The following is a 15292-nucleotide window of genomic DNA, read 5'->3' as shown; positions in this document are numbered from 1 at the left end:
TTAGAGCGCAGATTGCTGTGAGACCATGAGCAAGCAGAGCAGGGGTAAGTGTGTACATCAGAGCTTCAGTTACAGCTCAGAGCTCTTCTGAGAAGAGCTTTTTCAATTATTCTGATTTTTGGATATGTTAACACTTTTCAGGGAAGATATGGATCCTCTTGTGTAGCCCCTACTGATAGTAGCCCTGATTTTCCTAGTTGGCTTTCACAAATCCTTTAGAAACAGAACACAAACTCCCAGTGAAAACCATGTGTTCAAAAACCACTCTAAAGGCTCGAGTTAATCTTTGATCATGAGCTGTCTTCGTCTCAGTCTCCTGGTGAAGCTATGAGAGCAGCTCATGGGGCATCTCTTTGTATATCTCACTTGAACCTTCTGCAGGAATTTTGAAGTTAACGATCTCAGCATAAGAGCGCTCCTCTGCCCAACTGTATGTTAATTTGTGCGGCTATGCTGCTATCACTGACTCTTAGATCCCCTGTTGTTTTGGATACAACTGTTCTTCATAGTTCTGATTGGATTTACGTGGGAGTATCCCTGAGAATACATCCGCTGCATCTGGCTAAACTGCATTCCCAGTCTTCCATATGCTTGTATAAAACTAGATGCTGAGGTCCTGTGTTTTGTAATACTTCCATCATTTAGAAGATAACAGTTTTTTTCCCACAAAGTACTGCTTGTTCCCCTGTACACACACACACGCACGCGCGCGCACGCACAATCTGTATGTGCTCATTCAGAAAGAATTTTGAACAAGAAGCATATAAAAACATCGATTGACCAACTCTTTCCTTGCTGCTTCCCTACAGCTGGTATTGCTGTGCTTTTCTTTGTTGATTCTCAATTGGCTGAAACAGGTTACTAGCCTAAGACTCCAGCAAGAACCTTGCTTCCCTTTTCTCTTAGCTCTTACAAACTTCTCTTGCGTTTGCAGTGAAAAGCAGAGGCATGGTTTCATGTGATCCTGTGCTCATCCCTAAACAGAGAGGCAGGACTTATGGCCAAGATACTCATCGTAAGGGAGCAGACATATTTTGTGGTCTTGAGATATTTTTATTTTGGAGGAGGGGAATGTGAATGGCACTTCAGTATAGTTTTCTCTTTAGTTTTTTCTTCATGTAGACTCTGACATTTTCCAGACCATTTCTAAGAAAAGCCAATGTCAATTACAGATTACTGTTAAGCATGAAGTATCATCAAATAAATATGGGCAGTATACATTTACACTAAAACAAAATACAGTCCTTAATTATTTGATAGACTGCAGTGCAGTATAGCTTTCAAACTATCTTGAACCCAAGATATCTGTGAGTATGTCCCTGGCACTCAAATCTTTAGAAAAACAGAAAACTAGTGGTAAAATGGATCATCTGAATTCCTTGCAGACAGGAGACGTCTCCCAGGTAAGTACACCTCCAAGTCAAAGAAGAATGAACAGAAATGTTGGGAGAGGAGCAAGGAGACTACGATGTGTTTACAGACTGGTGGAGGAGATGACTCAGTTCCAGGATCATTTTATGTATGTAAATGAAGAAGGCATTTTGACATGCACGGAAGAAACAATCCCTCAGGGTTTGCTACTACATTGCTGAAGGGTAACAGTCCACTGGCTTCAGAAGAGAAAGGTAAATTACAGTCCCAGTCCACTTAAGCATTTAAATAGTTGGCCTTTCCAGAAATGTGTTTAAATAGTTCTTTAACAGCTTACCCATTTTGTGAACTTTACTTCTTTAGTTGTTTCTCTGACTCAGCACAGTGTATTTTATATCCTGTGTATTACCGGGGTGCACAGAACTGTTTTTGGAGACTTTCTGTGTATAAACAGAGCCCTGCACTGCATAAAACAACTGGAGAGAAAAGACACCAAAGCACAGGATTAATAGAGATCAGTTTGGAAAACCAAAACATCTCTGCAGTGTTGAACTTCATCTTCCCACAATTTAAACAAGAAAAATAACAAAAATCCTAACAAAATCTTTTATATAACTTCAGTGTTACAGTGATCAGTTTCAGGGTTGACGTGACAGCAATTATAAACAACAGTTATGCAACTGCCTCGTTGATTGAATTGAAATTAATACAGAGAAAGAAAGAGCCAAACAAAAAGAAGTGGCGTTGGGTTAACTTGTTATGTTTTAAAACAAAAAACGCTCAGATCTGCCTCTTTTTCAAAAGTGAGCACAAGCCCAGGATGAAAAATCTTGAAGAACAGAGAAATAAACTGCTCTTAAAAATTCTATTTGTGTTAGAGGCAGAGTTTTGTTTATCTTCTAAGACTTTCAGCTTTTTAAAAAAAAAAAATCTGACAGTGAGGTAATTCAGCATTTTAATTTTGTTTGAGTTCCTTCTATTTTAAAATTCCTTTTTAAAGCTGTAACACGTTGTTTTCCTGGGTACTGCGATTGCAGTGTCACTGATTCCCACTGAGGTGAAGGCCCACGTATCCTTGTTGGCATACACATTGTTTCCTCCACTTGCCATCTGGCAGGCGCTCGGATGTTTTTGAGCGGGGCTGAAGGCAACATGGCTGCTGCGCGCCGCGCGGTCAGCATCTGGTGTCTCAGAGAGGAATGCTTCCTTAGAGCGAGAACCCGTTTGGTAGTTCGTGAATTCATGTTAAAAAAAAAAAAAACAACAACAACACACACAGGGAAGTTCTTTGTCCGGCTGGCTGTACTGGCAAAGCCCAAGTCCTGCCTTTATTGTTGCAGAAGTTGTACCTGACTCATTTTCTGTGATCCATCTGGTAGAGGCAGGATGCAATTACTGTACAGCACCATTAAAGGCTTAGTGCAGACATGAGCTAACCTCCTGGAATTAATTTGCCATTGTGAGGTAGATGTAGAAAACAATGCCAAGGTGGATCTCTTATCAAAGAAACCCTGTGGCTTCTCTGTTCCTCCAGTATTTTTCCTGCTGATCAAGGGAGCAGCACATTAAAGAAGAGATGGGGAACAAGACGTAAACCTGTTTCTTTGCTCTTCCTTGCCTTTTCCACCCTGAGTGATCGGATGCAGAGGAGCCTCCAGCTTGTTGCTACCACTGGGAGAGGAGGAAACAGATTTTGGAGGCTCCTACACAAAATGGGTTTCTTACACATCCCACTGATGTGTACACTAGCGTGAGTCATCCAGTGAATTTACTACCCTATGTGCAACAGGTTCAGTGAGCAAAGTGCCAAAGAAACCCACAGAATATAGCACACTTGCTAGTCCTACGTGCGCAGTCAGATGTGATGAGCCTTTGTACTGGATTTCCTACCAGGTTCGCCACAAGTTGACATTGGACAAGTGGCTTCATCCCATGCAGCCTTATTGCTGAGGAAAAAAACTGATCTCAAAGCTACCTATTTTAACTGTTGAGTTTCCAAATACCACTTGTTTACACTTGTCTTTTTGCATATTACCTTCGGTGTACTGCTAGGTGTCATGAAGAGTGTGCTTTAAGCTGCCGTCTCACTGCCCTTGCTTGCCTTCCCTGCTTTCTTCCCTCGGTCTGTTGCTGTGGCTTGTAAGGGAGCGAGGAAAGAGTGAAAGCTCACATGGCCTTTGACATCTTTCCAGGCCAGTAATAAAGCACTGGGAGGTTAAGTTTTATGTTTTGCTTAGCCTTCCCCTTTGGAGACATGAAAAGAATTATAGGAGTTTGATCTATTGTGTGGCTAGGCAACTGTGATGGGTGCTTTATTAAAGTCTATAGCAATCAAGCTAACACAAACCAGAACCTTTCTGTGTAGCTTTATGTAACCCTTTAAAAAGTGATGGATGTTTTGCGGCAGGAGTGGAGGGAAATCAGTAGGTTAGGTCAAACTGCACGACATGATAACCAGAACAATTAATAGTACTTACTGTGAAATAGCAAGCTCTTGGCTCCGCAGATATTATACGGTTTATAAACCAGGACAGATAGCCTTTAAAGTATGGCTCTGATCAAAAGAGTGGCTATAGAGCCCTCAGTACAATAAAGCTGTTCTATGGAGATCATTCTTTTCCATGTCTGTGAAGTTTTAAGTAGTTTTTTTGCTACTGGTTTTGCCCCTCTTTGTCTCAGCGCTATAGGAGCAGTGCAGTTTGGGGGGAGGGTACCAGATTCCTTTCTTTCAAGAACTGGCAGCTGAACCGGTGGCAATGGGGCCTTTTCCCCATCGGTTGCCATTTGTACAAATTCACTGAATCAGCTGCAGAGCTGTAAACAGGCATGATCTGTTTTTGTCTTTGTTCCTAGCGGTGATGCCAGAAACCCTCCAGCCTGAATTCCTGTCGCAAAGTGGGTCTGCAGTCCCCGTGTTCTGAAAAAGCTTTTCTTTTGTTTGCTATCCAACACAGAGGCTCTAAGCTGGATGTTGGGAGACACAAAGAACCTAACAGCACAGAATGCAACTCGCTTGACACACCAGGGTATGTTTTCTTCTCCCTCAGCACCCTGGCTATTTTGATACCTTCATTAACTCGAGACATTCCATTTTCTAGGTATCTGCTAGTAGACCAAGCAGCTACTTGTCTGCTGCTCTTCCTTCCTAAAATCAGAGAAGGAGGAATCCAACCTCAGCAGGAAGAATCAGAAGAGAGAAGAATCAAACCACAACAGGAAGACTTAAATGGCAGAAGGCAATTTGTTCTGTACAAGTATCTGTCGCAGCAGCATACAAAAAACACAACCTCCAGGATCTCTTTGCCATCTCAGTCTCTGCAGGGACTATAGGCATAAGTCTGCACTCTGCCTTCTCATGCAGTAACTTAGGGTTTTATGCAGAGCTACGTGCTGCTATGGCTTTCTCTTACACAGGGTGCAGCCACATCAATTCAGGGTTTCTTGAGCTGTGAGATTGGCACCTAAGTGTTCTAGTGCACTTAAAGACTGAGGTCCTCATGCCTGTAGCATTATTTGTACAACTGCATAAAATTCACTACTGTGATATTTTTTTTTATCAGGGGTGTCAAGTACATCCTCTTTTCTCATTAAAGCTAACTCAATTTTTAAACTCTTGAAGAAGAGGTTGGGGTTAAGAAGAAGTGGAATTCCGGTTTTCTAAAAGCGCCTTTTTTTTCCTGACTTAGAAGAAAAGGTATTTTCAATACGTTAACACTTTTCACACAGAAGACGCAGCTCCCTGCAGGACTCTGGCTTAGCCCTTTGGCAAGCCTGGGAAACCAGTATTCCCTTACTTGCATTCAAGTCATGTTTGGTAGTTTGGCTTTAGGTCAGAGGGGGTTTGTAATGGCTTTGAAAACTAGAAAACAGTCCCTTGTTTCTCCTTACAAAAACTGAAAGGAGCTGCCCTGGAAGATGGGAACCCACCATAAAAGTGCATCAGAAAGGCCAGGAGTTTGCAGCCCTCTTTCAGCTAAGCCATGTGTAGTTCCACTGCCATAACCATGGAGCAAAGTGCTTGCCCTCAGTGTTCTATTTATAGAAAACAACTATAATATCATTAGACAGGAGAGAGGCTGGGCTTATTAAATCGCATTACCATATTGGCAGAGTTTAGATTCCTGTCCTGGAAGAGTGTCCTTAACAAAACAATCTGCCTAATTACCCCTTGGTCCAGCAGCCTTGAGTGAGAAAAAACAGATTTCGCAAAGTAAAACCGATTCAGCTGTTACCTTTCCAGTCCACTGTCCTTAAACAAAGCAGTTGCATCTCTCCATAACCTTGTAGTGAATGAACGTCAACTCTCTCAGCCAAGTCTGAATTTAGCTTGTGTTTTTTTTATCTCCAGAGGTGTTTCATTAGCTCAATTACAAGTGACATGTTCCACTATGCGCTGCTGACTGAAAAAACTCAGCCAACGTAAATCCCTCTCCAAATAGAATCCAATTAACCTCTTACTCCCCCTTCCTTTAATCCCCCATGCCCCATGACTTGTTCACAGCCACTCCTTTTAAAGAAGACCAAAATAAACTACTTGAGGTAACTATGCACTTAACAAGTGAGGTGTTTGTACTTGCTTTTTTGGTTCACTTGGGCTTGGGTGTATGCTGTTACTGTTCAAAAACCAAGAGCCTGTGTTTTTTTGATGGCATCCAGTGACAGTTCTTTGTTGCACAAGTTGGCGTTTGGGCAAGAGTCTGTCCCTAGGTTTGCTGTGTAGGTATTTTCTGTGCCTCACTGTCCCCATCTGTGAAGGACAGGCAGCGATCCTCGGTAACATTTAGAGAGGTTGTTGAACCCATTGGATGCAGACCACTGTGTAACTGCAGAGACCACACAGGGACGTACATGGTGTTATGAACGTGCTTGCTAACGATTCATTTTGTTTATAGGCACTTCAGATCTTGGTTAAGGATTGCATGTGGTTAAGGTGCCTGGGTGTTGCACTGGCTTCCTGCTTGGGGCTGAGTTTTGCCCTAGATCCATTAATGTTTTGGCAGCAGTGCTTCCTCACTGGTGTTGTCAAGACAGTTAGATGCTGAAGTCATCAGTAAGGCATATAACCCTAAATGGATAGGTTGGATCAGTGACCTACTTTAACATACAAGTCTTGCACAAGCCTGACCTTCTCCTCATGATCCGCCCTGACACCTCAGCAGCGCAACCCATCTCAAAGTGTCCCGCGTGTTGTTCTGGTCATGTGTTGAAGGCTCACTAGCAAGGCAGCAAATCCATCAGCTGGGGCCAGGAGCTGTGATTTGGAAACCTGGAGTGCTTGATTAGGCTACAGGCGTGCTTTGCAAATCCACACAAACATCTCTTTTTCCTGGCTTTTTTTTTCCATTGTATCCACAGTCTGTGTCCCAAAGAACTTGTGGCCCCTGTGAGTTAGTGGTAGGATTATTACTGGCATTTTGTCTGCTTGCATGCTCCAATGAGATCTCAGATTCGGTTGAGATTTAGGCTGCAGCAGTTGCTGGGTTTTGTTTTGTTCTGTTAGCAGAAGGTTATTTTAAATATAATGTTTAAATAATATATATTTTTTAATAATGCTTAAATTTGTTTTCATCTTCTAAGCATTTTCCTCCAAATGAGACTACAACAAATAAGCAGTAATACTCAGAGAGTGGTATAAATCTGCTAATGAGGACAAACCAGCCCTGGGGAATGATGAGAGCAGGTTCCACCAGAGGTAAGAAGAGGCCTGGCACCCCATAAACTGAGAAATACAGTCAAAGACATACAGACAGACTCAGTCTCTTCAGATAATGATGCTTTGTGTGTTTTGTGGGTCTTGGAGTAGCATGATCAAACTCTCTGCATTCCAAGCAAAGCTTGCAAGTGTTGCTACAAACTGCAATGTAAAGTTTCGTGTCTTTGCCGGGTTCCACTTTTTATTCCTTTAAGTTTGAATTGCCTGACAAACTTGTTTCCTAAGACTCTGGTGTGTGGACTGACGTCGTGGGTGCCATATTACTGCCCAAACTGAGTTAGTGTGGGATAGACTAGAAAAGTAGACATCAGTCTTGGGAAGGCTGAGAGGTGGTTGTCAGTGTGAGTGTCAACATGGTGTTTGGTGGGGTAACACAGGCAAGGTGTCCAGACTGGTGCGTGCCTGTATTTATTTATGTGCCTTCATTTGTGCTGCCTGTTGAGTGATAAAACAGGCTGAATGCTCTGTAACGTGGGAAGGCAGAGATGAGGCTATACTTAACTGCAAAGTCAATACAGAGAGAACTAGTCTGGTCAGGTTTTCCACAGACAATTATCTATTTATTCTCCTCATGTAACATCTCCAAATCCTTTTTTGGCTTTTCTGCTTTTAATTCCCTTCTCTTCCCCTAAGCTGAACATCTATCCTTCCTATCTCCTGCTGTCTAAAGCCCATTCATGCCAGTGGTCCAGCAGCCTCCAGACAAAGCACATGCCTCCCAGTTTCCCTTGTCGTCAAAACCAGCAGGCTTCTCCTCGCTTCCCTGCACCCCAGGCAGCTCAGGACTGTTGGCTGCTCTGCTCTGGGCCCAGCTCATGAGCCTGGGGTTTATGGAGCAATGGGCCCAATCCCAACCCCGAGCTAAGCCTGCCTAGAGGTGCTTTCCCCATCTCCTGCGTCAGGCTCGGACGCTCACAGGTGTCTGTCCAGTTCAAAGTATGGGTGAACCACATCCCCCAGTGCTTTGGGCTGTTTGAAACACACACGGCATTTCTGTGGCTTAAGCCCATTTCTTCATTTAACATTCTCATTCCTGGAGATGTTTTGTTTCTGCCTATCCCCTTAAGAGGTCAAGTGCTTCCACAGGGAGGTTAGCCTGTAGTTTTCCATGCACCCATGCACGAGTGAATTTGTTCTGTGATAATACAGCCGAGCAGGGAAAACCACAAGTAAATCAGACTTTTTTTTTCCACTTTTAATAACAGTTTACTATTCTGTAAGTGCATGTAAAGCACATGCCCTATTCCCTCAGCCAAGGAGCTTGACAGCTTGTCAGCAAGAACTACCATAGGTCTAGAGTGACTGATTTATACAAGTAAAAGCACACGTGCCAAGACCTGGCAGCAGCTTGCTCCTTTTTTTTTTTTTTTTTTTTTTTTTTTTTTTTTTTTTTTTTTTCTGTAACAACTTGGCAACCCTCTCTCTTCTCCTTCATCCAAACTTTTGCCTTTTATAGTCTTTGAATAACGCTTTTTTTTTTTTTTAATGTATGTAGCAGTTTCCCCTCCCTTCTCTTTCAGCCATTTGCACTCCTTATCTGAATTGGCCATGGGACAGGGGATTTGGCCTCACAACAAGCAGTTCTTGACTGAGTACACACAATCACAAACACGACTGCACATGGACTCATGTTTTTGGGCATGGTAATGGGTGCATCTCCAGGGCTTCACAACACTTTTTTACCTGTGCTCTGATATTCCCATGCTCCTGCGTTGTACATGCTTATTTTAAAACTCTCCTTCACAGAAGCATGTGCACATAGGTGAACTCACATCAGTGCAGTCAAGTATTTATTAACATTGATTCTCATGTTCTCAGAATTACACAAATTTGTCGGCATTATCCAAGTGGGAATTCTTACACATTTGCACACATGAGCTTGTATAAGCCATCCTGCCCTACTGTATGGCCTGCAACATAGGTTCAAACTTGTTTATGTATAAGGGTTCATTGCTTTGCCCTATCTCTCTCAAGTCTGCATTCAGGTATGGGCTCATACGCAGCTGTGCAGCCACACGGTTTCTCAGACACATGCATTCTCAGGCACAGACAGTCTCTCACACATAAGCTTATAGATTTATGATTTGTTGTGAGAGTGGAAAACAGCTGCTGCAAGCTAATCAAATACAGCAGAAGATTTAATGCAAAATATTGAAAAACACTGTCTGGTAGGAGGGTGAAATTCTTAAAAACATGCTTGTCTCGTGGCTCTAGGCCAGTGCAAGAAGATTTGCACCTGGCCATGATAAACGTCAGCAGCGGGTCTGGAGGAGGCTGCTTCACCCTTAGAGGGCTGCCAGGCACATGGGGTAAAATTCACGTTGGGTTTGGCCCTGTGAATAAGCTACATAAGTTTGAGGCTGTGGTTTTTCCAGGGTGTGCAACAGAGCTGCTCAGCGTGGACCAGTAGGAGTAAGAGTAGTCCAACTTGAGCAGAAGCTTTGCAGCACATTGGCAGAGCAGGCTGAAGTCCTCGCTGTTCGTTCACTTCTCCTCACCTCCATGGACAAATGGAAAGCCTATTTGTTCAGGGCTGTCAATTCGGCACCTTTCACCAGTTCTGCAAAGGCTGCAAAGACTTGGAAATAATTAACTGCAAAGGAAAGAATTTCATCTCAGGTTTCTGCTGACTGACGACACAGGCAATTTATGATGCCACAAGAAGCCGGGGCTGAGATTATTTCTATGTAACTCCCTATGCTGCTGCTTGGCAGCTTAGTGACTGTGTTGGAAGTGACTAAACTGGATTAATGCCTTGTGGATTTGCACTATAAACTTCCATGAATTTGGAGTTCTGGGGCTCGCTTAGCTGAGTACAGACTAGGCTGTGGCACTGGCCATGTTCTCTCCTGCTTTCCCTGTTGCCCATAGGTGGGTCTTTCTGAGCACAGGTCTTCCCTTTCTCACCCAGCAGGGATGATCTCGCTCATTCATTTCCAAAGGTGAGAGCACAGAGGGTCTGACTGAAGCTTATCTGGCACTTGGCAAAACAGACACAGGCATGGGCTGCAAAAATAGCACGGGGCCAGCCTTCAAAGTGTCCTTCCCGCGGAGCCTTGGCAGCCTCAGCTGGTCTGTGCTGCTGCTCGCCTCCTGCTCCTTTGGGTGCTAGGTGGGAAAAATAGGAGATCTGAGCAGGGTGCTCAGATGTTGGGGCTAAAGGACAGGTGTATTTTGTTCCTGTCTGTGCTTGGCCTGCACGAGGAGACGAGGGGCTCCTGCCCCAGTAGTGGTGTTGGTGTCGAACCCAGAGATGGCTGTTTTGCAGTTGACACTTGTGGGTTTAATCTGTTTTTTCACCTGCAGAGCAGTGTTATTCGTTCTGACTGGGGAATTCACAGGCTGAACAAAGCACGCTCATTCTCCTGTGAACCTACAGTGAGTTGAGAGTGAATAATTTCTGAAGAGGAGGGTTACAGGGCTGTTGGATCTGGCCCACTGACTGTACGTGCCTGTCTGCAGGATCTTCAGCCAGCAGCTTACTCCTAGTTATTCCCAAACCAGCCTGATCCAGATATTCTGTGACGATCTGCCTGCCTTTGCTGTGCATTTTAGGGTCATCAGGTGAGCAGTAAGGTCCAATCTGTAGCTGCTCTTTGCAGTGAGCCACCAACACACCTACGTACTGGAGAACCAACAGCTCTGATTCATGTCTGATGGGTGCCGTTCTGCCAAGGAACCCATCTCCCCCCTCTCCATGGGCAGGCAGCCCTGGGTGGTATAAAGCGCACATTGAAACACGCTCTCCAGGGATCCGAGAAGCATCTGTTCCTTCCAGATGTTCAGTTGTCTTATTGTTTGTTAGATTTGAGGCTAGGAACCCCCCTCAGTTATGTGAGGCACTCAGTGTTCTCAGATGTCTGGGAGAGCGTGGGGTGGGGGGGAGCTGGCTTTGCATGACGTCAGCAAGGAACAGAGGCAGAGCTTTCGTGCTTTTTGGAAAACACTTGAAAGGCCTTTGAGATCTGGCTAATCTCCATTGTTCTTGTGTTTTCCAGCAGCAGAATGAGAGAGGAAGAATGGAAAGAGGCAAGAGAACAGAGCTGAGAATTAGAACTGGAAGCTTCCCCTCTGCTTAGGCAAGCTTGGCAGAACCCATTGTGGCAAATGGAACTGGATGCAGCAGAACCCAGGCTTAAGCCTGGCTCAGACCTTAGACCCAGCACAGCCTCCATAGATCTGCAGGAACTTTGTGAGCAGAGTGTTTCAGCTAGCCTCACTGAAGCAGACTCAAGTGCAGCTGCTGAAATCAGCTGTGGGATGGGGCAGAGGGTAGCACTGCACAAATGTGAGGACTTTCTGCCCACAGCCATTTTATGTCTTTGATTTTTCCACAGGCTTGTTTTCTTCTATTGTAGATCATAAAAACACTGTTAGAACCACACGTGCTTTGCAAACTTTGACCCAGTAACATAGGCAAGCTGGGGCACAAAGCTGCAAAATGACTTCACAAAGTTGCCAGTAAATGCTCAGTAGAGCTGGGTATTGTACCTGCAATGCACTGAATTCCACATTAAACCTTTAATCCTCCCCTCTCCCATCAGATTGCATTTCAGAATAGTATGGGCCAGTTGTAGAGTCTGTCCACATCGTTATATCCTAGCTGATGGGTGGGCAGGTTGAGATACATGGTCAGATCATTTTGGATGAAAACATTTCGAAGTGCAGTGATATCTAAAACACATGGCTTGAGGAACAGAGATATCATGGCTCTTTAATTTTCTGTGGGGGCTCTACCAGGTATAGATTAGAACAAGGTTGAAGTAGAAACCTGACACTGGCCAGAGCAGTGCCATGTCTCTTCAGTCTATCCTTCCCGTTTGTACAGCCCGCAGACTTTCCCACTCAATACTTCTTCTCTTTTCCTGTGCACCAGCAGAAAAGCTTGGTTTAAAAAGAGTCATTTTCAGCTCAAGGTTTTAAATGTTTTGTTCCTGATAGTGAGTCAATGATTTTTCCAGTCCCACCCCCACAATAAACAAGTGCAGGCTGAGTGTGGTCCAGAGGAAAATGTGAGTTACACATGTCCTGGCCACATGCTCCTCCGGTACCAATGATAACCATATGGTGGCTCTCAGACCCTAGCTCTCCAACGAGAAGTGTTAGCAAGCATTAGTGCAAGCTCCTGCAGAGCAGATATGTAACCTAGCCTCGCCTGTAGCTGCTTGCATGTGCCCAGTAAACACCTTCACAGCCTAGTACAGTTGTAGTGCCACATTTTGTGGTTCAGCTACAGCTAAACTGAGGAAGGTTGGGCTGATGAGCTTGCTTGAGAAAATTCCTAAGAACAGCACCATGCCCTTTATGCTGAGCCCAGACCACAGAGTAAGCAGGCCTTTGCTTAGTAATTTTATGGAGATATAGGCTGTTGTTGATTTTTTTTTATTTTAAGAGCTGTTTCTCCTGTCACCCTCAAAGTAACAATCAGAAACATGTACATATAGCCATGAATGTAGAAGGATGTTGCTTTTCTGTTAAAGCATCAGTGGAACTTGGGGGAAATGTCCCTCCCTCCCTGAGTCTGTCCCACTTTTATTTTTCCCCATCTCATCAACCAGCTGTTCAGTCATGTCATCTTGTCGTGGCACTGGGACCCATTCCAGATGGCCTTCATATGCCTTCATCAAGGTAGGCTGTGCAGGGAGAGCGTAGTCCTTCATCTCCCACACCCTCTGGAATGCAGGTACCCTAATATAACAAACCCATTGCTGAACCCACAGCTCCTACTGTACTTCTCAGCTCCAGTGTTTTGCAGTCCATCAATTGCTTGTCAGATCTGGGGACTGTCATGGAAGCAACCATGTCCCAGCACCAGTGCAGGATCCACTGCCTTCATCAGGTGCCAGCACACATCATACCACCTACTGCCAGAGTGGGAGCTTGCCCCAGCTTGGCTGCTCACTGTTCCCTCACTCTCTGTTCATGCCTTATATCCATTAACTGTCCAGCCATTGCATGATACTGCTTGCTTGAGCTCCTAGGTCCCCATAAATTAGCAACATCTTCACCATTTTCTGCAGAGTAATGGGAAAGCTGAAGTCTAGAGATCCTGAAAGATGTTATTCCCATCAGGTACATGATTTGGTCGTGGAAGAACTCAAAGGGAAAGAAGGAATTATTTTAGAACCCCTGTCGTTTGAGGCTGGTGCCCTGGTTTTCCTTTCTCTGAGCTCACCCTGGTCTTTGCTCACACGCTGTAGGACTTCCACATGCGTGGTTTCCCATTCCTTGGAAACAGGCACTTTCTGTAAGCACTCCGTATCTCACTTACCTGTATTTCTGTTTCTTTATTTTGAGCTACTAGTGGGGCAAACAGGAAGAGGTTCATTTTTTATTTTATAGTGTAAAATCTCAGCTAGGTAACCTTTATTAAAGCTAAGCTAAATACACAGCAAACATAAGCTTTACTCAGGCACCAGTTCACAGGAACTTGGCAGAGGCCTGCCTGCGTTTCAGAATCCTTGTCCTTTTTCTAGATGAAAGCCCTGCAGAAGGATTTGTTTTTCAGACAGAAGGCAAGCCAAGTTGGTGATTTCATCCCAAGGCAGGCTGTGTCAAGCTGGTCCTATTCAAACATGCAGGAAATCAACCTTGGAGCTCATTCAGAAATGAGGATGGAGAGTGGGGGTAGAGACGGGGGCTGTGAGGAGGATGAGATCTTGGATTTTGAAACTGAACTCCAAACAAGCAGGAAAGATACCTGCTGTCAGTGTAGTGCTGAAGGGGCCGGTTCTTCACCCTCTGAAGGATTAACTGGCAAGGTTTCAAGCAACATTTCTTAATTTCTTGCTCTTCCAAGAAGCAATCTCATCTCTGTCCTCATGCAGCCCTGCAGAGGCCGTGCACAGCATCGCTCTGATAACAGGTCAAGTGGCTACCACAGGCTCAGGGAAGTTTTCTCAGTGCCCTCATTCCAGTGCATTTTTTTTCTGTTTAAAGCAATCACAGCCTAATTAAAATGGTTGCTTTCTGAGCTTAAGCGTAGATTCCTGAGCAGAGAGAGAGCTTGCTCTGAACAAGGGAGAGGGGAGAAGGAGGTAGAAAAGTGATACTTAGGAAATGGTTCTTACAAGCTACCGTAATGATCTCTACTTGAACATTCGGAGAGCAGCTACAGAGCACCACTGGTAGAGGGGAGGCAAAGGATGGCAGAATTCAGAACATTTATTCTTGGGTCTGCTACAAAATCTCTGAGACCCTGGGCCAGTCACTTCATCCTTTTTTGTACTCATTTCAAAAATGAGAATATTTCTCTTCCTCTTATGGAGGAGTACGTCTGCCCCCAAGTTCTGCCGCACAGGTACGTGAGCAAGAAAGAGCCTCTCTGAGTACCTCGATGGTATGATCACATTTCTCCAGCTCTCCAGAGGAGAGTTTCCCCCCTCTTTCTTCATCCTGGAATGTGGGGGAAAATGCTGTTTAAAAGTTCCCTCTGCCTTTAGTACCCTCCAATACCCTAAGTGTGGCTTGGAATGAATTTAGCTGCTCTGGTTCAAAAGAAAATAACAATTTATCTTATTTTTTTCTGGTGATGAGTATACATCAAGTCTCTGTGAAAGCCCTTGCTAGAACTGTGACCAAAGCAACATTTCCCACCTTCTCTACCCATGCCATAACTCTTCTGGCAGGGCCCAGTTCTGTACTTTGCTTGTCAATGCACCATAAAGGGCAAAGATCAAAAGAACCTGCAAGAGTTTTGTTGCTTCCTCCTCAGTTAGCTGTAGCTCCCAGCAGCAAGAGAAACACAATGGAGAAAAACTTGGCACAATTTTATCTGATGCTTTTCTGCAGCTGCAAACTTGCTGTTGTTCAGCAAAGATATCACTCCAAGACACTCCACTGCCGTGCAGCCTTTCCGGTACAGCTAATCACATGGGAAATTAGGGAGAAAAACCTGCTTGGGATCTGTGTGTGTGTGTGTATAATTCTTCAGCCCTAAATAAGACCTGCAGGGACTTCCCAGCAAGGCAGATACAGTTTGCTGCCGCTGCTAGAAAAAGCCAAGACTTGCCCCTTTGCACTTACTCTTTCTATATAAGAACTTCAAGGACTGCAGTCCTTCCTTTCTAGCAATTGCTTTCATGGATCCAGATTGTAGTGGTTTGGTTTTTGTAATCAAGCACTTTCTGATGTGAATAATACCAACAAAATGTTTGCAGCTTGGCCTGGAGGATGGGAAAAATGCAGACACCAAAAGCCAAGGCAGTT

The 15292-nt window shown here is 44.4% G+C and overlaps 1 long non-coding RNA gene across 1 annotated transcript; it reads left to right on the top strand.

Moving 5' to 3' along the window:
- The first annotated feature begins 10569 nt into the window (after positions 1 to 10569).
- On the top strand, positions 10570 to 11503 carry LOC118177894. Its single transcript, XR_004755962.1, has 3 exons — positions 10570 to 10648; positions 11086 to 11276; positions 11422 to 11503. It is a non-coding gene; the product is annotated as an uncharacterized LOC118177894 (long non-coding RNA).
- Positions 11504 to 15292: the final 3789 nt, after the last annotated feature.

Source organism: Oxyura jamaicensis, chromosome 24, assembly GCF_011077185.1.
Source record: "Oxyura jamaicensis isolate SHBP4307 breed ruddy duck chromosome 24, BPBGC_Ojam_1.0, whole genome shotgun sequence".
In the NCBI taxonomy this organism is placed as follows: domain Eukaryota; kingdom Metazoa; phylum Chordata; class Aves; order Anseriformes; family Anatidae; genus Oxyura; species Oxyura jamaicensis.
Note: the sequence above shows the minus strand (reverse complement) of the source record. Positions and strands in the feature narration are given on the sequence as shown.